The sequence below is a fragment of the Canis lupus genome, chromosome 25, assembly GCF_048164855.1.
Source record: "Canis lupus baileyi chromosome 25, mCanLup2.hap1, whole genome shotgun sequence".
NCBI classification, from domain to species: Eukaryota; Metazoa; Chordata; class Mammalia; order Carnivora; family Canidae; genus Canis; species Canis lupus.
In genome coordinates this window covers 51,036,569-51,063,154 of record NC_132862.1, presented here as the reverse complement: position 1 = coordinate 51,063,154, position 26,586 = coordinate 51,036,569, and positions in this window count along the sequence as shown.

Below are 26,586 nucleotides of genomic sequence, written 5' to 3'. Positions count from 1 at the left end.
GGGTTACGTTGTTATGGGCCGATTTCTGTAGCGTGTGCCCAAAAGCTTGACTAGGGTGGGGCAGCACCTTAAGCAATAAGCAGTTTATGTAGGGGTCATACAGGGGGTGACAGGTGTAGCACAAAATGGCATCTGTCCTCCTCTGCTAATCCCCAGGAGTAGGGGATTTTCGTTAAATTTCCTGGGTCCCGGGATCCGTGGGTGGCGCAGCGGTTTAGCGCCTGCCTTTGGCCAGGGGCGTGATCCTGGAGACCCGGGATCGATCCCATGTCGGGCTCCCGGTGCATGGAGCCTGCTTCTCCCTCTGCCTATGTCTCTGCCTCTCTATATCTCTCTTGCTGTGTGACTATCATAAATAAAAAGAAATTTCCTGGGTCCCACACTGCATGTACACTGCGCTTCTAAGAGGCCTAGGTTCGTTGCATGACAGAAGTGGTGTGAGAGGCAATTGGAAGGTGCAGGCCAGGGGACAAGTGTCTTGAAGCTCAATCCAGCGACTACCGAGGAATTCCTCTCATACATTGGCACTACATACTAACTTCTATACAAGAGAAGCTAGTTGAAAGCAGTGTCCAGGGGAACTTGATTCTGAGAGGTGAGACCACACGCAGTCACTCACAGTTCCACACTGACTGCAGATACAGTTTCGAACATCCTCACTAGAGATGTATGCCAGAAGCTCATGGTACGCAGGGGGCAAGTCGAAGGCTTCAGTGGTTGTGTCTCCAGGTGCAGTAGAGCAGTATTCATTGAACCTCCTGAACTACAGCTTTGAGCCATGCTTCCTTTTGAGACCTGAGCTCAAGACAGGACCCTCCCACATCCTGCCTGCCTGTAGATGTAGCTGCTAACCTCCTAATGTTAGGTGCTGGGAGCGGTTGTGAGAAAAGCATGTGGAAGCGACAGGCCTGTACTCACGTGTATCTGCGTTGAATACGGCGATGTCCAACGGCCTTCTTCAATCAGAGTGTAGCTAGGTTCTTTTTTTTTTAATTAATTAATTTATGATAGTCACACACACACACATACACACACACACAGAGAGAGAGAGAGAGAGAGGCAGAGACATATGCAGAGGGAGAAGCAGGCTCCATGCACTGGGAGCCCGATGTGGGATTTGATCCCGGGTCTCCAGGATCCCACCCTGGGCCAAAGGCAGGCGCTAAACCACTGCGCCACCCAGGGATCCCTGTAGCTAGGTTCTAACTCCCATGTATGAGTGGGTAGCAGACATCTGCCTCCCAGGCATACACACTTATGAGAGTTGGGCCTATGGCCTGTACCTCCCACATCTTGCCTGCAGGTACACTTCGCTCTTTACAAGCCTAGGCTCGATGCATGACTGAAGTGTTGTGAGAGGTTAAGTGGAAGGTGCCGGCCCACAAGACTAGTCCCTCCAAGCTCAATCCAGCGATTTCCTAGTAATTCCTGTCTTAGACTGGTGCTACATACTAAGTTCCATACGTCAGAAGCTATCTGAACCCCGTGTCCAAAGGCAACTTACTTCTGAGAGTTCAGCTCACACCCAGTCCCACAGTTCCACACTGCCTGCAGAATGAGTTTCGAACATCTTGACCAGAGACGTTTGTCAGAAGCTGGTGAGACGCAAGTGGAATAATGCAGGCCTGGAAAGTGTCTCCAGGTGCAGTAGAGTGGTATTCTTGGAACCTCCTGACTCAGAATGCTGCTATGTTCTCACTGCCATAAGAACGCAGCTAGTTGTAACCTGGCTTCTAGACATGCTTCGTTGTGAGAGCTGAGGTCAGGGCATGACCCTCCCGCATCATAACTGCCTGTAGACATAGGTCCTAGCATCCTTATGTTAGGTGTTGGCAGAGGTTGTGTGAAAAGCATGTGGAAGTGACGGGTTTGTACTCTCGTGTATCTCAGTTCAATACAGCGATTGCCAACGTCCTTGTTCAATTAGAGTGTAGCTCGGCTTCTAGCTCCCATCAATAAGTGTCTAGCAGACATCTGCCTGCAAAGCATACACACTTCTGAGAGTTGAACTCATGCCCTGTACCTCCCACATGCTGACTGCAGATACACTTCGCTCCTATCAGGCCTAGCCTTGATGCGTGACAGAAGGGTTGTGAGAGGTTAGTGGAAGGTGCCGGCCCACACGACTAGTGTCTCATATCCCAATCCAGAGATATTTGAGGAACTGCTCTCTTAGTTTGGTGCTACATACTAAGTTCCTTACATGAGAAGCTAGTTGAACTCAGTGTCCAATGGGTACTTGCTTCTGAGACTTGAGCTCACCCCCAGTCCCTACAGCTCCACACAGCCTTCAGATGGAATTTCGAACCTCCTCACTAGACAAGTTTGTCAGAAGCTCATAGGACACAAGGGCCTAGCTCAGGCTTCAATGCTTGTGTCTCCAGGTGCAGTAGAGCGGTGTACATGGAACCTCCTGACTTACAATGCTGCTATGTTCTCATGGCCATAAAAACGCAGCTAGTAGAAAGCTGGCTTCGAGGCATGCTTCCTTTTGAGAGCTGAGCTCAGGGCAGGACCCACCCGCATCCTGCCTTCCTGTAGACTTAGCTGCTAACATCCTGATGGTAGGTGCTGGGAGAGGTTGTGAGAAAAGCATGTGGAAGCGTCAGGCCTATACTCCCGTGTATCTGAGTTGAATACAGCGATTTCCAATGGCCTTCTTCAATTAGAGTGCAGCTAGGTTCTAACTCCCATGTAGGAGTGGGTAGCAGACATCTGCCTCCCAAGACTGATAAATCATGTTGATAGTATCTATCCCCTATATGATATAATAAAAATGGCAGTATAACTCTGTATATGATTCACAATCACAGTTCAATCATGAGATAAACAGACATGTCCCAACTGAGGGAAATTTTACAAAATACTCTACTTCTCAAAGTGTTCCAGTTCAACAACAATAAGGAAAGACTGAAAAACTGTCACAATCCAGAGGAGCCTAAGAAAACATGAGGACAAGTGTAATGTGATGTGAGGGATGGTAACTTAGCAAAAACTAAGGACATCTGAATAAAGTATGGTCTTTGGTTAATGCGAATATTTTAATATTGATTCATTAGCTAATATTTGTACCATACTAATATAAGATATTGATAATTGGAGAAACTGAGTGCGAGTCCATGAGAATTCTCTGTACTATCTTCTCAATTTCCCTATAAATCTTTTTTTTTTTCTAATAAATAAGATTTATTTTGAAAATTGACTTAAATGAATCAGGCTCCAAGTGTGAAAACATTTTTAGAATAGTTTAATTAATTTTTGCCTTATTCTTAAAGAGTTCCTTAGATGAGAACAAAGTAAGAATTTTATATCAGAAGGAAAGAAAAACACTTATGAACACGTATAATGCCTCCTCAACCTGAAAAGCAGGAAAGGATAATAAATAGCAAAAATCAGATAAAAATACTTCTTTTATATTAGACACCATATTGCAAGTGCATTTAAAATTAGCAATGCATAACATTTATTTTCTTGACATTTGTCTTCCAAAGAGTTCACAGTGCTTCAGTGTCAGTTAAGAAATGATTCATGTGAAATTTTTATTAAACCAAATTTACTGGGAAATTACTGCCCAGATAATACTTTATTTTGATTTTATTGATTTCCTTCCTAATCACTGAGCCTTTTCGTTAGAGCTTTCAACTATAGCAAATGCCTTAGAAGGCCAATTTTTAAGTTGCTATTATAATACCCTAATGGAATCACGTATCGTTTTCCTTCGCTCAGATATGGCACACAGTAGGCACCTGATAAAATACTGAATGAGTGAATGGATAAAATTGCTTTTTATCATTTCATTCAGCAATTTCATTCTTATCTTTGTCCATTTCATGTTCTAATGTTTATCAACATCAACTCAAGAAGGTTAGGGATCCATTAATTTATTAAGTATTTGGTGCATAGCTACTATGTGCAAGGTGCTAGGAATACCAAGTTAACCAGACATAGATGCAGTCCCTAGCTCCCTCCAGGCCATGCTGGTGGGAGAGACGGATACTAACCAAAAAGTGACCGAAAGACAACTAAACAAGATTATAGTAGCCAATATAAAGGTAAATATACAGCTTACTACAAGTACATATATAAGAAGGCTTAGTCTAACTGGGGCCTCAGAGAAGATGACCAGAAGAAGCAACATTTATATTAAGACTTAGAGAAAGGAGAAGGTAAGTGGTGGAAGGAGAATATTATGAGGAAAAGGAAGGTTTCTGCCTCTGAATTGTAGGGCTCTGGACAAGTCCCTTGAGCTTAGGCTCTGAACCTACTTCTTTCTCTGCAAAACTGTGACAGTAATAATGCCTGTGCCATAGAGCTCTAATGAGTAAAGAGTTGGACTTTATTTGTACAATACCTAGGACGTTAGTAAGTACTTAATAAATATTTTCTGGTGGCCATAACGGCCTGGAGCCAGGCTTCCTGAGTTCGAATCCTTTAGTTGGCCCATCAAGACAACAGTATCTGCCCATAGGGTTGTTGGAGGATCCCATGAGTTCTTTTATGTGAAACATGACACAATTCTTGGCACATAATATGTGCCATATGAATGTTAACCTATATTAGCAATAAAGAAATCCTACAACAGTCTAATGAGGTGTTTAGAAATTATTCTATAGCTTTTAAGGGAATTGAAATTCAAAAAGAACCTAAGTGCCTGTCCGTGTTTATGTAGCTAACCAGTTCATTATCTGAAACCCAAACTCACAATTTCTGATTTTAACCTCACTCCAAGAGGCCTCCTCAAGCCCGAGGAAAAATTGCCTTCTTGGGATCTCAGGGAAGAATCCTTAATCTAATAATATGACCATTGGTAATAATGTCTCTTGGTTCTTTCCAAATCCATAAAGATGCATTTCCTGATGAGTGACTGAGCTGTGAAGAAAGAGATGAGAAACCCTCATCCCTCTGAATTACTCGTGTCAGAATATTTTAACCATATACTATGGATAGTAAATTATCCTTATTAACAGGAAATATGTCTCAGTTTGGAATCTGAGCAATCAGATGGGCAGAGAAAAACTGCTTTGACTTGCTTTTCATCTTTTAAAGACAAAGGAGAGCTTTTCTATGTACGAAGTCAGTTGTCAAGATAGCCTTAGGGAATAAGAGTCTGCAGCATCGAATCTGGCTGCACAGCCTGGATGCCTGAGCTCCAGGTCTTCCTGATCCCAAATCCCTGGGCCTGTCCCCCAACACAGGCTGCCACCAGAGGTCATTTGCAATTGCTCTCTTAGGAGCTCCAGGGAAGGGGGAAGGAGCTAGATAGGAAGACGGGATGCGTGGAGGCCGAGAAAATTAAGGCCATTCCACTTTAAGTCCAGTGTTAGCACACGTCCAGCCATCCCACGCCCCTGCAAAGAAGAGCTGAAATTTCCATTACTTCAGTTACAGCAAAAAAACAAAAGTTTACAGCTTAATGTCTTTGAAAGCCCCACATTAGCATAAGAACTGAGCCCAGGCCTAGGGCAGGAAGCCCCTATTAGAATGAGAACAGAGCTCAATGCCCTTGAAGGCCCCATATCAAAATGTAAACAGAACTTGAGGAATTGCTCCAGCCCTTCTGGAGGTCCCTGAGACCAGCCCCTAAAACTCAGCTAAAACCCACTTCGGGGTCCAAGTCCCTGCTCCGTTGTGTCGGGTGTACTTGGACGCAAGCTTGAGCTTGTAAATAAACCCTGGTGCGTTTGCATCGGTGTCGGCTTCTCAGTGGTTTCTCGGATTCGCAATCTTGGGCACAACAGTCTGAGATAAAAAAAACAAAACCAAAAGAAGCTCGGAAGCAGGCAGAGTGAACGCAGGGTTCTGAGAGAAGCGGCAGAGACCCGGGGGCTTGGGGGCTCTTCTGTGGAGGCCCCTGCAGACTGGGGGGGCGGGATGCTCAGCCCCAGAGCCAGAGGATCCAGTGTCCCCACTCGCATCCCGCCCATCAGCGCCGAGTCTCAGGGAGCAGCACAGCGCCACCCGCTGGAGGTCAGAGGCGCTGACGCCCACCCCGCCTCTGAGCCCACAGATGTGCACCTGAGAATCAGCGCCAAGGCCCATCCCCAGACCCCGCACAGACCACTCGCTGCCACCAAGTTGTCGGACCACAGAGGCTGCAGAGCTTCAGCTCTGCCTGGAAAGTAGGGTTTAGCTTCCTTTGCACTTTGTGCTTTATTTTCATTTATTTACTTTGATTCTTTTTTATTAATTGCTTTATTTTAATTTTTATTTATGTACCTTATATATTTCTTATTTTTACTTTCATGGTACTTTAATTGTGTTTCTTATTTTGGGATTTAGAATCTTTTAACAACCAGGCCAAAATAATCTGGTGTTTTTTGGGGGAGGGCAGCTGTTATTGTTTTTCTTGTTTTTTCTTTTTCTTCCTTCTTTCTTTTCTGGAAAAAATAATGAGATGGAGAAATTCACCTCCATAAAATAACATGAGGTAGTACTCACAGCCAGGAAGTTCATCAATACACATATATGATGTCTAACTACAGTTTAAAACAATGATTAGAAAGATAGCAGCTAGGGATCCCTGGGTGGCGCAGCTGTTTGGGGCCTGCCCTTGGCCTAGGGCACGATCCTGGAGACCCGGGATCGAATCCCACATCGGGCTTCCGGTGCATGGAGCCTGCTTCTCCCTCTGCCTATGTCTCTGCCTCTCTCTCTTTCTCTCTCTGTGACTATCATAAATAAATAAAAATTAAAAAAAAAAAAAGAAAGATAGCAGCTGGGCTGGAAAAAGAGCATAGAAGAAAACTAGAGAATCCCTTACTGTAGAACTAAAAGAACTAAAATCTAGTCAGGCCAACGTTAAAAATGCTATAACTGAGATGCAGTCCCAAGTGGAAGCCTTAAAAACAAGAAAGGTTATGGACCACAGAGGCCGACTGAGGGAACTCAGCCACTTATTAAAACAATAACATTCATATCATAGGAGACTCAGAAGATGAAGAGAGAGAAAAGGGGGTAGAAGTTTTATTTGAATGAATTATGTAAACTTCTATAACCTGAGGAAGGACACAGACACTGAAATCGAGAGACAGAGAACTCCCAATAAATTCTACAGAAGCTGACCATCACCCAGGCACCTCAGAGTCAAAGTCACAAAATACACAGACAAGAAAAGAATCCTGAAAGCAGTGGAGGTGGGGCTTGGGGGAGGTAGTCCTTAACCTACAAGGGAAGATGAATCAGTTTGCAGCAGATCTGTCCACAAACTTGGCAAGCCAGAAGGAAGTGGAAGGAAATATTCAATATGCTGAATGGGAAAAGTATGCAGCCAAGAATCCTTTCTTTTGTTTTCTTTTAAGAATAATCATCAAAATTTATTTAATCTCCCTAGGAAGAAATTAAAAATTTCTGAACATAAAATGCCGTTTTCCTCAATCATAATAGCAAAAATTTATTTTATGTTTTTAATTTTTTTTAAATTGGAGTTCAATTTGTAAGAATTCTTTCTCCAGCAAGGCTGTCATTCAGCATAGAAGGAGAGATAAAGAGTTTCTCAGACAGGCAAAAAATAAAGGAGTTCATGACCACTAAACCAGTCCAGTAAGGAATTTTAAGAGGGACTCTTCTAGTGGGGGAAAAAAAGAGACGAAAAGCAAAAAACTAGAAAGGACCAGAGAACATCACCAGCAACACCAACTCTACAGGTAACACAAAGGCACTAAGTTCATATCTTTCAATAATCACTCTGAATGTTGATAGACTAAATGCTCCAATCAAAAGATATAGGGTATCAGAGTGGCTTAAAAAACATGATCCGGGATGCCTGGGTGGCTCAGGGGTTGAGCCTCTGCCTTTGACTCAGGGTGTGATCCTGGAGTCTGGGATTGAGTCCCATATTGGGCTCCTGGTGGGGAGCCTGCTTCTCTCTCTGCCTAATTTTCTGCTTCTCTCTCTCTTAAATAAAATCTTTATTAAAAAAACAAGATCCATCTGTATGCTGCCTACAAGATGCTCACCTTAGACCTATAGACACCAGCAGATTGAAAGCCAGGGGATGGAAAATCATCTATCACGCTAATGGACAGCAAAAGAAAGCTGGAGGACCCGTACTTATATCAGACAAACTAGATTTGAAACCAAACCCTGGGGGACACCTGGTGGCTCAGTGGTTGAGCATCTGTCTTCGGCTCAGGGTGTGATCCTGGGATCCCAGGATCGAGTCCCACATTGCCTTCCCTTTGGGGAGCCTGCTTCTACCCCTAACCCTAACTGCAAACCTAAGCCCAACCCTAACTCTAACCATAACCCTAACCCCAACTCCTAACCTCCTGCCCTAATTCCTAAAGCCTAAACCCTAACCCTAACTCTAAATCCTGTCCTAACCCTAACCCCTTTCCCTAATCCCTAACCCCCATCCTAACTCCTAACCACTGACCCTTACCCTTATCCCTCACCCTAACCTCTAATCTGTAACCATAAGCCTAATCACTAACCCCTAACATCTAACTTAACCCTAACCACTAACTGCCTCCCTTCCCCTGACCCTACCATTCATTCTACCCATTCACTTACCCTGTGGTTCTGAGTAGACCCTTCTGATGTGGACGTGGCCCCCAACGGCGCCTCCAGAGTCCTCCAGGATGTCCTGAGGAAGCCGGGCTCTTGTGAGTGCGGACGCGGCCCCATGTGTTCCTGAGTCATAGTCAGCGGGTCCTGAGGACGACGGGACTCCTGTCACTGTGGACTATGCCTCACATCCTCTGGAAGCCTCACAGCAGGTCCTCAGGAGGCCGGGGGCTCCTGTCACCCTGGACATGGCCCCACGTCCCCCAGAAAACTCACTGCGGGTCCTGAGGAGGCTGTGGGCTCCTGGCAGCATAGACGCAGCCCCATATGTCCCGAAGCCAAGTGCATGTCCTGAGGAGAACGGGGGTCCTGTCAGTGTTGATGTGGCCCCACATTTTCCTCAAGCCTCACCATAAGACCTGAGGAGGTTGGGGGCTCCTGTCAGCATGGACGTGGCCCCAAAGCTTCCCAAAACTTCAGAGGGGGTCCTGAGGAGGCCGGAGACCTGTCAGTGTGGATGCGGTCCCCACATCTTTCTTAGGCCTCACCACGGGCCCTGACAAGGCTGGGGTCTTCTGTCGACATGGACACATCCCCATATTTCCCGAAGTCTACACCGGGGGTCCTGAGGAGGTCAGCGTCCTGTCAGTGTGGACGTGGCCCCACATCCTCCCGAAGCCTCACCGTGGGTTCTGAGGAGGCCGGGGCTCCTGTCAACATGGATGTGGCCCCCATCTTCCAGAAGCCTCAACTTGGGTCCTGAGGAGCCCGGGAGCTCCTGCCAGAGTGGACGCGGCGCCACATCTTCCTGAAGCCTCCCCGCGGGTCCTGAGGAGGCCCAGGGGCTCCTGTCACGTGGATGCGGGCCCACAGCTTCCTGAAGCCTCACCGCGGGTCCTGAGGAGACCGGGACTCCTGACAGCGTGAACACGGCCCAATGTCCTACTGAAGCCTCACCGCGGGTCCTGAGGAGGCTGGGGCTCATCAGCGTGGACGCGACCCCACGTCCTCCTCAGGCCTCACAAGCACAGGCGGGTTCCTGTTAGTGCAGGCGGAGGAGGCTTACTGCGCATGCACGCTCCTTGGGCGGGGCCTGGAGTCGGGTGCCATCTGCGGGACACTTACGCACTGCAGGAGGCCATGCAGGAGGCGGCCTCCCCGTCCCTAGGGCCGCACCTGCCTCCTTCCGGGCTCCAGCTGAGGCCTGTGAGCTTCGGAAACGTCTCACTGAAATGGAGCCCAACACCCGGACAGAGTCATCAGGTCCGGGTGAGGACCAGGCAAGGACCAGAATCACCAGGTCCAAGTGAGGTCCACATGGGGACCTAAGTCACCAGGTATGGGTGAGGCTCCGGTGGGGACCAGAATCACCAGGTCCAGGTGAGATGCAGGTGGCAACCACACTCAGCAGGTCCCAGTGAGGCCCAGGTGGGGACCAGAAGCACCAGGTACAGGGGAGGCCCTTGAAAGAACCAGAGTCAACAGTTCGAGGTGAGGTGCAGGTGGCAACCAGAGTCAGCAGGTCCAAGTCAGGCCAAAGTGGGGTTCACAGTCACCAGGTCAGCGTGAGACCCAGAGGGGAACCAGAGTCACCTGGTCCAGGTGAGGTCCAGTTGTGGAACACAGTCACCGGGTCCCAATTATGCCCAGTTGAGGACCATGGTCAACAGAGCCAGGTGAGGCCCAGATGGGGATCAGAGTCACCAGGTCCAAGTGAGGCCCAGGTGGGGACCACAGTCACCAGATCCAGGGTAGTCTCAGGTGCCGACCAGAATCACCAGGTCCAGGTGAGGCCCAGGTAAGGACCAGAGTTACCAGGTCGAGGTGAGTCCCAGGTGGGGAACACAATAACCATGTCCCAATGATATCCACCTCAGGACCAGAGTCACCAGGTCCTCTTGAGGACCAAGTGGGGACCAGATTCACCAGGTCCAGGTGAGGCCCAGGTGGAGACCAGAGTTACCAGTTAAAGGTGAGTCTAGAAGGACAGCACGGTCACCAGGTCTAGGTGTGGTCCATGTGAGAACCAGATCACCAGGTACAGGTGAGGCGCAGGTGGGAACCAGAGTCAGCAGGTCTGGGTGAGGCCAAGGTGGGGACCACAGTCACCAGGTCCAGATGAAACCAAGCTGAGGACCAGAGTCACCAAATCCAGGTGAGGCCCGGGGGGAGTGGGACTGGAGTCACCAGGTACAGGTGAGGCTAGAAGAACAGCAGAGACACCAGGTCCAGGTGAGGTTCATGTGGGAAACAGAGTCACCAGGTCCAGGTGAGGCCCAGGTGAGGACCAAAGTTAAATGTTCCAGAGTCTCACTTGGGAAACAGACTAAACATATCCCGATGATGCCCAGGTGGGTACAAGAGTCACCAGGTCCAGGTGGGGCGCACGTGAGGACCAGAGTCACCAGGTCCTGGTGATACCCAGGAGGGGACCAGATTCACCAGGTCCAGGTAAGACCCAGGTGGAACTCAGTCACCTGGTCTGGGTGAGGCCCAGGTGGGGACAAAAGTCATAAGACCAGTTGAGGACCAGGTGGGAACACAGTCACCAGGTCCAGGTGAGACCAAACTAAGTACCAGAGGCACCAGGTCCAGCTGAGGCCCAGTTGGGGACTGGAGTGACCAAGTATAGATTAGGTTAGAAGGACACCACAGTCATAAAAATGCAGCTAGTTGAAACCTGGCTTCTAGGGATGCTTTCTTGTGAGAGCTGAGCTCAGGGCAGGACCCTCCCGCATCCTGACTGCCTGTAGACATAGCTCCTATCATCCTTAAGTGAGGTGCTGGAAGAGGTTGCGTGAAAAGCATGTGGAAGTGTCAGGCCTGTACTCACGTGTATCTGAGTTCAATACAGGGATTTCCAACAGCCTTGTTCAATTAGAGTCATGCTACGTTTTAACTCCCATGAACGAGTGGCAAGCAGCCATCACCTGCAAGGCATACACATTTCTGAGAGTTGAGCTTATGCTCTGGACCTCCCCCATCCTAACTGCCTGTACGGTCTACTTCCACAGCATTTCGTTGTATGCGGGACAGCAGCGAAGTGAGAACCAACTGTCTGCCTTGTCAATTTCACGCTAGGGGACAGCTGCCTCCAAGGCATGCACACTCCTTTGGATTGAGCTTATGGCTTGTACCTCCCACATGCTGAACGCCTGTACGCTTCGCTTCCAAAGGATTTCGTTCGATACGGGACGCAAGTTTTGTGAGAGGCAAGTGTCTCTTAGCTCAATCCAGCGACTTCAGAGGAATTCCTCCCTCAGAAGGGAGCTACATACTAACTTCCAAACCTGAGTACCTAGTTGAAAGCTGTCACTCTGGGGAACTTCCTTCTGCGAGGTGAGCTGACACACGGTCCTTCCCAGTTCCACACTGCCTGCACATGGAGTTACGAACATCCTCACTAGACAGGTTTGTCAGAAGCTCATGGGACGAAAGGGGCAAGCTGCAGGCTTCAATGGTTGCGTCTCCAGGTGCAGTAGAGCGGTATTGACGGAACGTCCTGACTTACATTGCTGCTACGTTCTCACGGCCATAACAACGCAGCTAGTGGAAAGCTGGCTTCGAGGCATGCTTCCTTGTGAGAGCTGAGGTCAGGACAGGACCCTCCCGCATCCTGACTGCCTGTAGACATAGGTCCTAGCATCCTTATGTTAGGTGCTGGGAGAGGTTGTGAGAAAAGCATGTGGAAGCGTCGGACCTGAACTCACGTGTATCTGAGTTGAATACAGTGATTTTCAATGGCCTTCTTCAGAGTGTAGGTAAGTTTTAACTACCATGTACGAGTGGGTAGCAGACATCTGCCTCCCAGGCATACACACTTCTGAGAGTTGAGCTTATGGCCTGTACCTCCCACATCCTGCCTGCAGGTACACGTCGCTTCTAAAAGGCCTAGGCTCGATGCGTGACTGAAGTGTTGTGAGAGGTAAGTGGAATGTCCCGGCACACAAGACTAGTGCCTCCAAGCTCAATCCAGCGATTTCCTAGTAATTCCTGTCTTAGACTGGTGCTACATACCAAGTTCCATAGGTGAGAAGCTAGCTGAACGCCTTGTCCAAAAGCAACTTACTTCTGAGAGTTGAGCTCACACTCAGTCCCTCACAGTTGTACACTGCATGCAGAGTGAGTTTCGAACGTCTTCACCAGAGACGTTTGTCAGAGGATTCTGAGACGCAAGTGGAACAATGCCGACCTGGAAGGTGTCCCCAGGTGCAGTAGAGTGGTAATCTTGGAACCTCCTGACTGAGAATACTGCTACATTCTCACTGCCATAAGAATGCAGCTAGTTGAAACCTGGCTTCTAGGCATGTTTCGTTGTGAGAGCTGAGGTCAGGGCAGGACCCTCCCGCATCATAACTGCCTGTAGACATAGGTCCTAGCATCCTTATGTTAGGTGCTGACAGAGGTTGTGTGAAAAGCACGTGGAACTGACAGGCTTGTACTCTCGTGTATCTCAGTTCAATACAGCGATTGCCAACGTCCTTGTTCAATTAGAGTGTAGCTCGGCTTCTAGCTCCCATCAATAAGTTTCTAGCAGACATCTGCCTGCAAAGCATACACACTTCTGAGAGTTGAACTCATGCCCTGTACCTCCCACATGCTGACTGCAGATACACTTCGCTCCTATCAGGCCTAGCCTTGATGCGTGACAGAAGGGTTGTGAGAGGTTAGTGGAAGGTGCCGGCCCACACGACTAGTGTCTCATATCCCAATCCAGAGATATTTGAGGAACTGCTCTCTTAGTTTGGTGCTACATACTAAGTTCCTTACATGAGAAGCTAGTTGAACTCAGTGTCCAATGGGTACTTGCTTCTGAGACTTGAGCTCACCCCCAGTCCCTCACAGTTCCTCACAGCCTTCAGATGGAAATTCGAACCTCCTCTCTAGACAAGTTTGTCAGAAGCTCATAGGACACAAGGGCCTACCTAGCTCAGGCTTCAATGCTTGTGTCTCCAGGTGCAGTAGAGCTGTGTACATGGAACCTCCTGACTTACAATGCTGCTACGTTCTCATGGCCATAAAAACGCAGCTAGTAGAAAGCTGGCTTCGAGGCATGCTTCCTTTTGAGAGCTGAGGACAGGGCAGGACCCATCCGCATCCTGCCTGCCTGTAGACTTAGCTGCTAACATCCTGATGGTAGGTGCTGGGAGAGGTTGTGAGAAAAGCATGTGGAAGCGTCAGGCCTATACTCCCGTGTATCTGAGTTGAATACAGCGATTTCCAATGGCCTTCTTCAATTAGAGTGTAGCTAGGTTCTAACTCCCATGTAGGAGTGGGTAGCAGACATCTGCCTCCCAAGACTGATAAATCATGTTGATAGTATCTATCCCCTATATGATATAATAAAAATGGCAGTATATCTCTGTATATGATCCACAATCACAGTTCAATCATGAGATAAACAACAGACATGTCCCAACTAAGGGAAATTTTACAAAATACTCTACTTCTCAAAGTGTTCCAGTTCAACAACAAGAAGAAAAGGCTGAAAAACTGTCAAAATCCAGAGGAGCCTAAGAAAACATGATGACAAGTTTAATGTGATATGAGGGATGGTAACTTAGCAAAAAAAAAAAAAAAAAGGAAATCTGAATAAAGTATGGTCTTTGGTTAATGCGAATATTTTAATATTGATTCATTCACTAATATTTGTACCGTACTAATATAAGATATCGATAATTGGAGAAATTGAGTGCGAGTGCATGAGAATTCTCTGTACTATCTTCTCAATTTCCCTATAAATCTTTTTTTTTCTAATCAATAAGATTTATTTTGAAAATTGACATAAATGAATCAGGCTCCAAGTGTGAAGATTTTAGAATAGTTTAATTAATTTTTGCCTTATTCTTAAAGAGTTCCTTCAATGGGAACAAAGTAAGAATTTTATATCAGAAGGAAAGAAAAACACTTATGAGCACGTATAATGCCTCCTCAACCTGAAAAGCAGGAAAGGATAATAAATAGCAAATATCAGATAAAAATACTTCTTTTATATTAGACACCATATTGCAAGTGCATTTAAAATTAGCAATGCATAACATTTATTTCCTGACATTTGTCTTCCAAAGAGTTCACAGTATTTCAGGGTCAGTTAAACCAGGGGAAGAATCTCAGGGAAGAATCCTTCACATAGTAATAGGACCATTGGTAATAATGTCTCTCAGTTCGTTCCAAATCCATAAAGATGCATTTCCTTATGAGTGACTCAACTGTGAAGAAAGAGATGAGAAACCCTCATCCCTCTGAACTACTTGTGTCAGAATATTTTAACCATAGTACTACGGATAGTAAATTATCCTTATTAACAGGAAATATGTCTCAGATTGGAATCTGAGCAATCAGATGGGCAGAGAAAAAATGCTTTGACTGGCTCTTCATCTTTTAAAGACAAAGGAGAGGTTTTCTATGTACAAAGTCAGTTGTCAAGATAGCCTTAGGGAATAAGAGTCTGCAGCATGGAATCCCACTGCACAGCCACCCAGGAGGCCCGAGCTCCAGGTCTTCTTGATCCCAAATCCCTGGGCCTGTCCCCCAACACATGCTAGCACCAGAGGTCATTTGCAATTGCTCTCTTAGGAGCTCTGGGGAAGGGAGAAGGAGCTAGATAGGATGGGACATGTGGAGGCCAAGAAAATTAAGGCCATTCCACTTTATGTTCAGCGTTAGCACATGTCCAGCCATCCCAGGTCCCTGTGAATAAGAGCTGAAATTTACATTACTTCAGTTACGGGGGAAAAAAAACAAAAGTTTACAGCTTAATGTCCTAGAAAGCCCCACATTACAATAAAAACTGAGCCCAAGCCAAGGGCAGGAAGCCCCTATTAGAATAAGAACAGAGCTCAATGCCCTCCAGGGCCCCATATCAAAATGTAAACAGAACTTGAGGAATTGCTCCAGCCCTTCTGGAGGTACCTGAGACCAGCCCTTAAAACTAAGCTAAAAAAAAACCAAAACAACAAAAAAACAAAACTAAGCTAAAACCCACCTCGGGGTCTAAGTCTTGCTCCGCCCTGTCGGGTATACTTGGACGCAAGCTCGAGTTGGTAAATCAACCCTCCTGTGTTTGAATCGGTGTTGGCTCCTTAGTGGTTTCTCGGATTCACAATCTTGAGCACAACACCCCCATGTCACCTCCCCACCTGGGCTGACCCCCTGTCCCCTCCCACCCAGGCTGACCCTCAGTCACCTCCCAGCCCACAACAGCTGGGCACAGGCCCTCACAGAAGTCCCATGGGCATGGTGCGCACTGCCGCCATCCCCGGCCTCCCAGGGGAAGGAAGGAGGTTTTGGCAGGACACACTCCCATGGTGGCCCCAGGGCTCCCTGCCCAGGACTGCAGCTGGTGACAGGTCGGGGTCTGTGTCCCTGATGCCGGCTCCTCCTCCCCGGTTTTCCCGCAGGAAATGAAGGAGGAGGACCTGGTCTCCTCCAGGGACATCACGCAGATAGGCCTGGACGTCAACAGGACGTTCGGCAGCCACACCATGTTTTGGGCCCGCTATGGGGTCCGGTGAGGCTCCTGGGCCGGGGGGGTTCCAGGCCCCAGGGGAGGCCTGGGGGCTTCTGGGTAGGAAACACGGGGCTTCTGAGGCTGGGGGTAGCAACAGCAGCCAACAACACACCACCGCATGGTAAGGTGCTGGGGATGACCCCCGTGCCCCCACACCCGGAGTTCGGGGATGAGGAGGCCACTAGGATGGGGCCTCCAGGGGTTGCCATGTGAGCTGAACTCCAAAGGGTTGAGGGACAGCCGCCTGAAAGGCAAGGGGCTGGGGTGGAGCCGTGGGGAGCAGTAAGGGGACCTGGGGGCCAGGCGGCATGGCCGTGGCTAGAACAGGACACACATCGATCCGATGAGGGCCGGACGGGTCAGGGTGACACCCACCCTCGATGCTTTATATATTTCTAAAGTCTATGCATTTCATTTGAGACAATTTGCAATTTGTAAACATACATAGTATGATGACCCCCAGATAATGCCCCCGGTCCAGCCAGGGCCCTGCACTGACCATACGGGGCCCCTGGGGCAGGTGTCACAGCAAACCCCAGACTGGGGTCGCCATTATCTGTAGACGTCTCCGTGTGCATCTTAGAGAAAGAGGATGCCCTGTGTCTGCAGGCACCCTGAGCCATCCTGCTCATTCCCCACCGCCACACCATCCCCTACATCATCATCCCCCATGGCATTGTCCCCATACCATCCCCCCTACACCATCTCCCTCACACCCTCACACAATCCCTGACCACACTATACCCCCACACCATCCCCCCTACACCATCCCCCACACTCCACCACCATCATACCTCTGCCCAACACCATCGGCCCCCAGCAAGCACCCAGTGCAGCTGCCCCCTGTGGGACATGCTCAGCCTCCCCGGGGTTCTCTGGACAGCCTACTCCCATCAGAAGCCCTGGTGTCCCATAGAGTACCCAGGGGTTGCAGGGAAGAGGGAAGGCCGGGAGCCCCTGACAGGGTGGGTGCAGGTGGATGGAACACAGGATGCACTGTGCCCTGCCTCCTCCCACTGTCCGTCCTGGAGGGCGGCACACCCTGCACAGGACACCAGCCCCTAACCCAGAGGGACCTGGGCTGGCCTGGCCCTGGGCTCAGTGGAGGCTGGGGTGATTTGAGCCCTCCCCAGGCCCTACACAAAGACTAATGGGATCCATTTGTCTGGCCGGGCCTGGATTCTGGCTCTAGGCTGAACGAGTCCTCCCACAGCTGGATGTGTCCTCCTGGGCCCTGGGCGTGCCCCACAGATCCGGGTCGCTGACCTAGGGCAGCCCTGGGGATCCCGGGACACCCGAGGGTGGGGAGAACAGGGGTAGGCTGGTGGGCCCCACCAACACCCACAGCAGGAGGCAGGCTCCTCCAGGTGCTGGGGCCCCAGGGGGCCCGAGGCCGGGGTCCAGCTGCCCTGAAGGGACCCAGCACAGGAGCCCATGAGCTGCAGGTCCAGGTCAGCTCTGCTGTCCTCAGAACCGTCTCTCAGGCTGAAACCTGTGTTTGGGGGACACACGCCCCCAAACGGAGTCCACACATGCTTCCAGGTGGGGGACTCCAGCCCCCGCCCCCCCACCCCGTGTGATTCTTGCCCTCGCCTGAAGGACAGAAAGGGCTCCCTCCCCAGGGGAAGGTGGGCACCCTCGGCTCTGAGCCCGTTTGCCGTAGCAAGTCAAGAAAGTGTTGTGGTGCGAAAATGCACAGCCAGCCCATTTCTGTGTCTCCAGGAACTCTGTGCACGGGGCGTGGAGAGACCCCCAGAGAGGAGGAGGGGGCACCACCCAGGCCCCAACCAGCCCCTGCAGGGGCGCCGCCAGGCATACACACAGCTGACGTCCCCACGTGACTACCAGGGGCGGCCAGACACCAGGGTCAGGACCCCACGGACTTTACTGGGACTCAGCCCGTGCCCCCGGGCCAGGAGGGGCTGGGACAGAGTGACAGTCAGGGAGCCTCAGGTCACCAGGGTCTGTGCAAAGCGACCTAGGAGGTCTGTGCTCCCTCTGTCCTGGGGGCCCGGGCTGGCCGGGTTCCGGGGCACTTCCTCCCTTCCCCGCATCCCCGTGCCTGTGTGCCTCGGGCACAGAGGGCCTGTGGGGCGGTCAGTGTGGCCCTGGAAGGGAGGTCAGGACAGCAGGCCCTGGTCTTGTGCCCAAGATTGCAAATACGAGAAACCACCAAGGAGCTGACACCGATGCAAACACATGAGGGTTTATTTACAAGCTCCAGCATGGGTCCAAATATACCCGACACTGCGGAGCAGGGACTTGGACCCCGAGACTAAGAGGCGGCGTATCAGCTTTATAGGGGCCAGTGGCCCATGGGATTAACAGAAAGGTGCACAGTCATGTCAGTCCACACGCAGGTGGCCGATTGAATTACATCTTACCCTATAGTATCCATTTTAGCTGGCCTATTACTTTGGTCAGAATTGGCACGCATTTTTGGCGGGCACAAAGCAGGGTTACATTGTTCTGAGCCGATTTCCGATTAGGGTGTGCCCAGCGGCTCGACTAGGGTGGGGCAGCGCCTTAAGCAATAAGCAGGTTATGTGGGGGTCATACAGGAGGTGGCAGGTGTAGCACAAAATGGAATCAGTCCTCCTCTGCTTGTCCAGGGGTAGGGGATTTTTGTTAAATTTCCTGGGTCCCACATTCCCCCCTTTCTCAGAGGATCCTATGCAGGATCCAATCAAGGGTCCAGGTTGCTCTTAGGGTGAGCCAGGTGGAATGATTAAACCAGGATTTTAACCAACCTTGTTGCTGTTCTCGCTGCCATTTATATTCCAGCGAAGAAGCAGCATTCTACGTTTAAGGCAGCACATACCCCCCCACACACCACACACACACCCTTTGTTGTAAGAAGACTAAGTCTAATCCCTTTCTATTTTGAAGGACAACCTCAGACTGGGGAGTCTTGGAGGTGTGAAATTAGTGAGAACGGTGCACTCTTAGCTTTAGGGGATTGTCCTTGTCCGGGTGGCTTTTCCATTCTGGAACAAAGTTCTTGAGAACGGTATGTGGGTCAGCTGGCTGGACGTGGGTGTAGTGGACCAGGGAGTAATCCCGTCGACCTTGAGAGCATTGGGAGTGGTCAGGATCAGGGTGTAGGTCCCTTGCAGCGAGGTTGAAGTGTCCGGTGTTGGTATCTCCACACGTACACATGTACACCCAGTCACCTGGCTGATATCGATGGGGATCCGAGGGTGGCCCAGTCTCATAGAGGGCCCTCAGCTTAGGCCACACCTGCTCATGGGTTCATGACATTTGGAGGGAGAAAAGAAGTTGGTGATCATCAAATTCAGCAAGCACCTCAAGTTTTAAAATGGGGATAACAGGTGGAGGAAGACCGAACATGATCTCGTAGGGAGTCAGTCCCATCTTATATGGGGAGTTCCTCACCCGATATAGGGCGAAGGGGAGGAGAGTCACCCAGTCCCCGCCAGTCTCCAGGGCTAATTTATTTTATTTTTTTTTTAATTTTTATTTATTTATGATAGTTACAGAGAGAGAGAGAGGCAGAGACACAGGCAGAGGGAGAAGCAGGCTCCATGCACCGGGAGCCCGATGTGGGATTCGATCCCGGGTCTCCAGGATCGCGCCCTGGGCCAAAGGCAGGCACCAAACCGCTGCTCCACCCAGGGATCCCTCCAGGGCTAATTTAGTTAAGGTCTCCTTTAGTGTTCTGTTCATCCTCTCTACCTGTCCTGAGCTCTGGGGCCTATATGCACAATCTAATTTCCAATCTGCCCCAAGTACTAGTGCCACTCCCTGTGTTACCTTAGAGAAGAATCCTGGGCCCTTGTCTGACCCAATCTTAACGGGAAAACCATACCTTGGTAAGATGTCTTCCAGCAGTTTCTTGGTCACGGTCTGTGCCATTTCATGTTTGGTGGGAAATGCCTCTGTGCATCCTGAAAAAGTATCTACAAACACTAATAAATACCTGTATCCATATTTTCCAGGTTTTACCTCAGTGAAGTCCACTTCCCAGTAGGCTCCTGGGCGGTCCCCCCGGAGCCAGGTGCCTGGGTTAGATCCATGGGCGGTGGCATTAGTTAACTGGCATGAGTGGCAGCTTGCCACGATCTGCTCGATCTTTGCTCGAGAGTCTTTAATAGTGATCTTTGCATGTCGTATGAGGTCTTCCATCTTCCTTGTTCCCGTGTGAGTACTCCGATGCGTTTTGGATAGGACTCGCCGTCCCAGTTCTTCTGGCAAGATGATGCTGGAGTCTGTGGCCCTCCACCAGCCACACAATCACTGGGTCATAGGCAAGCGTTTGATCCAGTGTAAGTCAGCATCACTATAGTTGGGGGTGTCCGGCAGGTTCCGTTCCCCCAGATCAGGTAGCGTGGTTGCTAAGACCTGGGTCACCAAAAGGGACACCTCCTTTGCTTTTAAATTGGCTAGCCGGTTTCCCCTGGCTACTGGTGTGTCTGCCTTTTGGTGCCCCGGACAGTGGATGATGGCTAGGGCCTTGGGCAGCCAGAGGGTCCTCAGGAGTTCAAGAATCTCCGTTTTGTTTTTAACAGTCTTTGCCTCTGCTGTCAGAAGCTCTCTCTCTCTCTGTAAAGGGCTCCGTGAATGTGAGCGGTGGCAAAGGCGTACCTGCTGTCGGTGTAGATATTTATTCGTTTACCTTCCTCCATGGTCAGTGCCTTGGCCAGTGGGATCAGTTCTGCCCATTGAGCCAACATTTAGGCTGTCAATGGCTCCGCCCAGACGGTCTCTGTCTCCGTGGTTATGGTATGGCTGCCCCCGCAAATCGGACTCCTTCTCGGACAAAACTGCTGTCGTCCGTGTACCAGGTGGCATTGGCGTTCGGCAGTGGCTGGTCCTGGAGATCAGCTCTGATTCCGTACACCTGTGCCAAAATTTCTTGACAGTCATGCAGAGGGGGGTCCCAGTCTGGGTTAGGGAGTAGCGTTGCCAGATTCAGGGTTGTCGGTGGCTTAAATAAAATTCTGGTGGGGTTTAGCAGTAGGCTCTGATAATGGGTCAGATGGGCATTGCTGATCCAGCTGTCTGGGGGCTGTTTGAGTACCCCTTTAATAGCGTGTGGGGTGGTAACATGCAGTTCTTCCGGACTTTTTCTATTATAGACTCGTTCTGCTATTGTCACTAAGTCCTGCAAGCTCTTCTCTCCCGGTCTCTCTACTCTTTGCAATTTCTTTTTAATGTTCAGAACGGCCTGGCTAACAAAAGCCATGATAATTGCGGCCTTTGTTTCCGGGGCTTCTGGGTTCATAGGGGTGTACTGCCTAAAAGCCTCTATTGCTCCCTGTAAGAAGGCTGCTGGACTCTCATCCTTACCCTGTCTCACATCATAGACCTTGGCCAGATTGGTAGTCTTGCACGTGGCAGCCTGGAGACCTGCCATTAGAGTCTGGCGGTGGACCCGGAGTCGCTCCTTACCTTCAGGCGAGTTGTGTGCTTTGGGGAGTAAAAACGGGTTTTAGCCAAGGAGGGGAATTCTCGATCATGTCCTGACAGGCCAGGATGTTGGGCATCTGGTCAGGGTGGCCATCTGGTTTGTCCCTGAAGTTCACGGCCTTAACCTGTAAGATAATAGGTAGGTGAAAATTTCCTTCTCGGGGCCATCCCACGTCAAAGGTTGGCCATTCTGATATGCAATAAATTTGGAATCTCTCTCTATGTCTATGCTCACAATAAGAGCTCTTTCCCTAACATCCGAGAAGTGGGAGAGCATAAGAGACAAGGGTATGGTTTGCATCTGTCCCATTATGTCCCCCGTCCACACCAAGGCACAGACAGTTATGACAGTTTACAAATAACACAGTCAAACACACAGTTAACAAGAACACAGTAACACAGACCAGCACACAAACAGGTAACACAGACCAGCGTGCAAAGAGGTAAGAAGAGCACAGTAACAGACAAACGTTCTAGTGCAGCTGCGGAGACAAGACAGAAAGTAATCCGAAGGGCTGGCAGCCAGCCCTCCTTACAGATGAGGACCCCCGTCCTCCATACAGACGAGGACCCCCATCCTCCTTACGGATGAGGACCCCCTGTCCTCCTTACGGATGAGGACCCCCGTCCTCCTTACAGAGGAGGACCCCCGTCCTCCATACAGAGGAGGACCCCCGTCCTCCTTACGGATGAGGACCCCGTCCTCCATACAGATGAGGACCCCCGTCCTCCTTACAGATGAGGACCCCCGTCCTCCATACAGAGGAGGACCCCCGTCCTCCTTACGGATGAGGACTCCGTCCTCCATACAGATGAGGAGCCCCGTCCTCCTTACAGATGAGGACCCCCGTCATCCATACAGATGACGACCCCATCCTACTTACATATGAGGACGCTCATCCTCCATACAGATGAGGACCTCCATCCTCCTTACAGATAGGACCTCCATCCTCCAGGCAGGGGCAAGGGACGTCTCCTCAAGACCCCCGGTTGATGGCCCACCAGCGCATCCGCCTAAGTCAATGCTGACCTAATACAGATTGGAATTCCTACAGGTTAGAGCTCTTAGAGAATATGCACGCAAAAGGTGGAAAAAGTTGAGTGCACTCACCACGCGTGAAATCCTCCGGATAAGGTCCTGGAGGTCTCTCAGATCCCGGACGAGCCCCCAAATGTTGTGGCCAAGATTGTGAATCCTAGAAACCACCGAGAAGCCGACACCGATGCAAACACAAGAGGGTTTATTCACAAGCTGGAGCGTGGGTCTAAGTATACCTGACACAGCGGAGCAGGGACTTGGACCCCAAGACTAAGGCATAGCAGCTTTATAGGGGCAGTGGCCCATGGAATACACAGAAAGTTGCACAGTCATGTCGGTCCACACGCAGGTGGCCGATTGAATTACATCTTACCCTATAGTATCCATTTGAGCTGGCCTATTACTTTGGTCAGAATTGGCGCGCAGTTTTGGCTGGCACAAAGCAGGGTTACATTGTTATGGGCCGATTTCTGAGTAGCGTGTGCCCAAAAGCTTGACTAGGGTGGGGCAGCACCTTAAGCAATAAGCAGGTTATGTAGGGGTCATACAGAGGGTGACAGCTGTAGCACAAAATGGCATCTGTCCTCCTCTGCTTGTCCAGGAGTAGGGGATTTTTGTTAAATTTCCTGGGTCTCGGGATCCGTGGGTGGCGCAGCGGTTTAGCGTCTGCCTTTGGCCAGGGGCGTGATCCTGGAGACCCGGGATCGATCCCATGTCGGGCTCCCGGTGCATGGAGCCTGCTTCTCCCTCTGCCTATGTCTCTGCCTCTCTATCTCTCTCTCGCTGTGTGACTATCATAAATAAATAAAAAGAAATTTCCTGGGTCCCACACTGACTGCATGTACACTTCGCTTCTAACAGGCCTAGGTTTGTTGCGGGACAGAAGTTGTGTGAGAGGCAATTGGAAGGTGCAGGCCAGGAGACATGTGTCTTGAAACTCAATCCAGCGACTACCGAGGAATTCCTCTCATACATTGCTACTACTTCCATACAAGAGAAGCTAGTTGAACGCAGTGTCCAGGGGAACTTGATTCTGAGAGGTGAGACCCCACGTAGTCCCTCACAGTTCCACACTGCCTGCAGATAGAGTTTTGAACATCCTCACTAGAGATGTATGCCAGAAGCTCATGGGACGCAAGGGGCAAGTTGAAGTCTTCAATGGTTGTGTCTCCAGGTGCAGTAGTGCGGTATTCATTGAACCTCCTGACTTTCGGCTTCGAGGCATGCTTCCTTTTGAGAGCTGAATTCAAGACAGGACCCTCCCGCATCCTGCCGGCCTGTAGACATAGCTGCTAACATCCTTATATTAGGTGCTGGGAGAGGTTGTGAGAAATGCATGTGGAAGCATGAGGCCTGTACTCACGTCTATCTGAGTTCAATACAATGATTGCCAACGTCCTTGTTCAATTAGAGTGTAGCTCGGGTATACCTCGCCTCGATAACTGTCTAGCAGACATCGGCCTGCAAAGCATACACACTTCTGAGAGTTTAGCTTTTGGCCTGTACTTTCCACATCCTGCCTGCAGGTACACTTCACTGCTAACAGGCCTAGGCTCGATGCGTGACTGAAATGTTGTGAGAGGTAAGTGGAAAATCCCGGCATACAAGACTAGTGCCTCCAAGCTCAATCCAGCGATATCCTAGTAATTCCTGTAGTAGACAGGTGCTACATACTAAGTTCCATACGTGAGAAGCTAGCTGAACCCCGAGTCCAAAAGCATCTCTCTTCCGAGAGTTGAGCTCACACCCTGTCCCTCACAGTTCCACACTGCCTGTAGAATGAGTTTTGAACGTCTTCACCAGAGACGTTTGTCAGAAGCTTGTGGGACACAAGTGGAATCATGCAGGCCTGGAAGGTGTCTCCAGGTGCAGTAGAGTGGTATTCTTCGAACCTCCTGAGTTAGAACTGCTATGGTCTCACGGCCATTAGAACGCAGCTAGTTGAAAGCTGGCTTCTAGGCATGCTCTCTTGTGAGAGCTGAGCTCAGGGCAGGACCCTCCCGCATCCTGCCTGCCCATTGTCATAGCTGCTAACATCCTTAAGTGAGGTTCTGGGAGATGTTGGAGAAATGCGAGTGGAAGTGTCAGAACTGTACTCATGTGTATCTGAGTTCAATATAGCGATTACGAACGTCCTTATTCAATTAGAGTGTAGCTCGGGTATACCTCGCCTCGATAAGTGTCTAGCAACGTCGGCCGGCAAAGCATACACACTTCTGAGATTTGAGCTTATGGCCTGTACCTCCCCCATCTGACTGCCTGTGCGTTCCGCTTCCACAGCATTTCGTTGTATGCGAGAAAGTAGCGGAGTGAGAACCAAGTGTCTGCCTTGTTAATTTGGCTCCCAGCGGACAGCTGCCTGCAAGGCATGCACACACCTTTGGATTGAGCTTAGGACTTGAACCTCCCACATGCTGACCGCCTTTACGCTTAGCTTCCAAAGGATTTTGTTCGATACGGGACGCAAGTTTTGCGAGAGGCAAATGTGTGTTAGTTCAATCCAGCAACTTCTGAGGAATTCCTCCCTCAGATGGGAGCTACATACTAACTTCCAAACCTGAGTAGCTAGCTGAAAGCTGTCTCTCTGGGGAACTTCCCTCTCAGAGTTGAGCTGAAACGTGGTCCTTCCCAGTTCCACACTGCCTGCAGATACAGTTACGAACATCCTCACTAGACATGTTTGTCAGAAGCTCATGGGACGCAAGGGGCAAGCTGCAGGCTTCAAGGTTGTGTCTCCAGGTGCAGTAAAGCGGTATTCATGGAACATCCTGAATTACAATGCTGCCACGTTCTGATGGCCATCAGAACGCAGTAAGTAGAAAGCTTGCTTCGAGGCAGGTCTCCTTTTGAAAGCTGAGCTCAGGGCAGGACCCTCCTGCATCCTGCCTGCCCATAGTCATAGCTGCTAACGTCCTTATCTTAGGTGCTGGGAGAGGTTGGAGAAATGCAAGTGGAAGTGTCAGGATGGTACTCACGTGTATCTGAGTTCAATACAGTGATTGCCAACGTCCTTGTTCAATTAGAGTGTAGCTAGTTTCTAACTCCCATGTACGAGTGGGTAGCAGACATTTGCCTCCCAGTTGTACACACTTTTGAGAGTTGAGCTTATGGCCTGTACTTCCCACATCCTGCCTGCAGGTACACTTTGCTGCTAACAGGCCTAGGCTTGATGCGTGACTGAAGTGTTGTGAGAGGTAAGTGGAAAATCCCCGCATACAAGACTAGTGCCTCCAAGCTCAATCCAGCGATTTCCTAGTAATTCCTGTCTTAGACAGGTGCTACATACTAAGTTCCATACGTGAGAAGCTAGCTGAACTCTGAGTCCAAAAGCATCTCTCTCCCGAGAGTTGAGCTCACACCTAGTCCCTCACAGTTCCACACTGCCTGCAGAATGAGTTTTGAACATCTTCACCAGAGACGTTTGTCAGAAGCTTGTGAGAAGCAAGTGGAATAGTGCAGGCCTGGAAGGTGTCTCCAGGTACAGTAGAGTGGTATTCTTCAAACCTCCTGAGTTAGAAGACTGCTATGGTCTCACGGCCATTAGAACGCAGCTAGTTGAAAGCGGGCTTCTAGGCATGGTCTTTTGTGAGAGCTGAGATCAGGGCAGGACACTCCCGCATCCTGCCTACCCATAGTCATAGCTGTTAACTTCCTTACATTAGGTGCTAAAAGAGGTTGGAGAAATGCGAGTGGAAGTGTCAGGACTGTACACGTGTATCTGAGTTCAATATAGCGATTGCCAACGTCCTTGTTCAATTAGAGTGTAGCTCGGGTATTCCTCATCTCTATAAGTGTCTAGCAGTCATCGGATGCAAAGCATACACACTTCTGAGAGTTGAGCTTATGGCCTGTACCTCCCCCATCCTGACTGCCTGTACGTTCTGCTTCCACAGCATTTCATTGTATGCGCGAGTGTGGCGGAGTGTGAACCAAGTGTCTGCCTTGTCAATTTGGCTCCCAGCGGACAGCTGCCTCCAAGGCATGCACACTCCTTTGGTTTGAGCTTAGGACTTGAACATCCCACATGCAGACCTTCTGTAAGCTTCGCTTCAAAGGATTTCGTTCGATAGGGGCGCAAGTTTTGCGAGAGGCAAATGTGTCT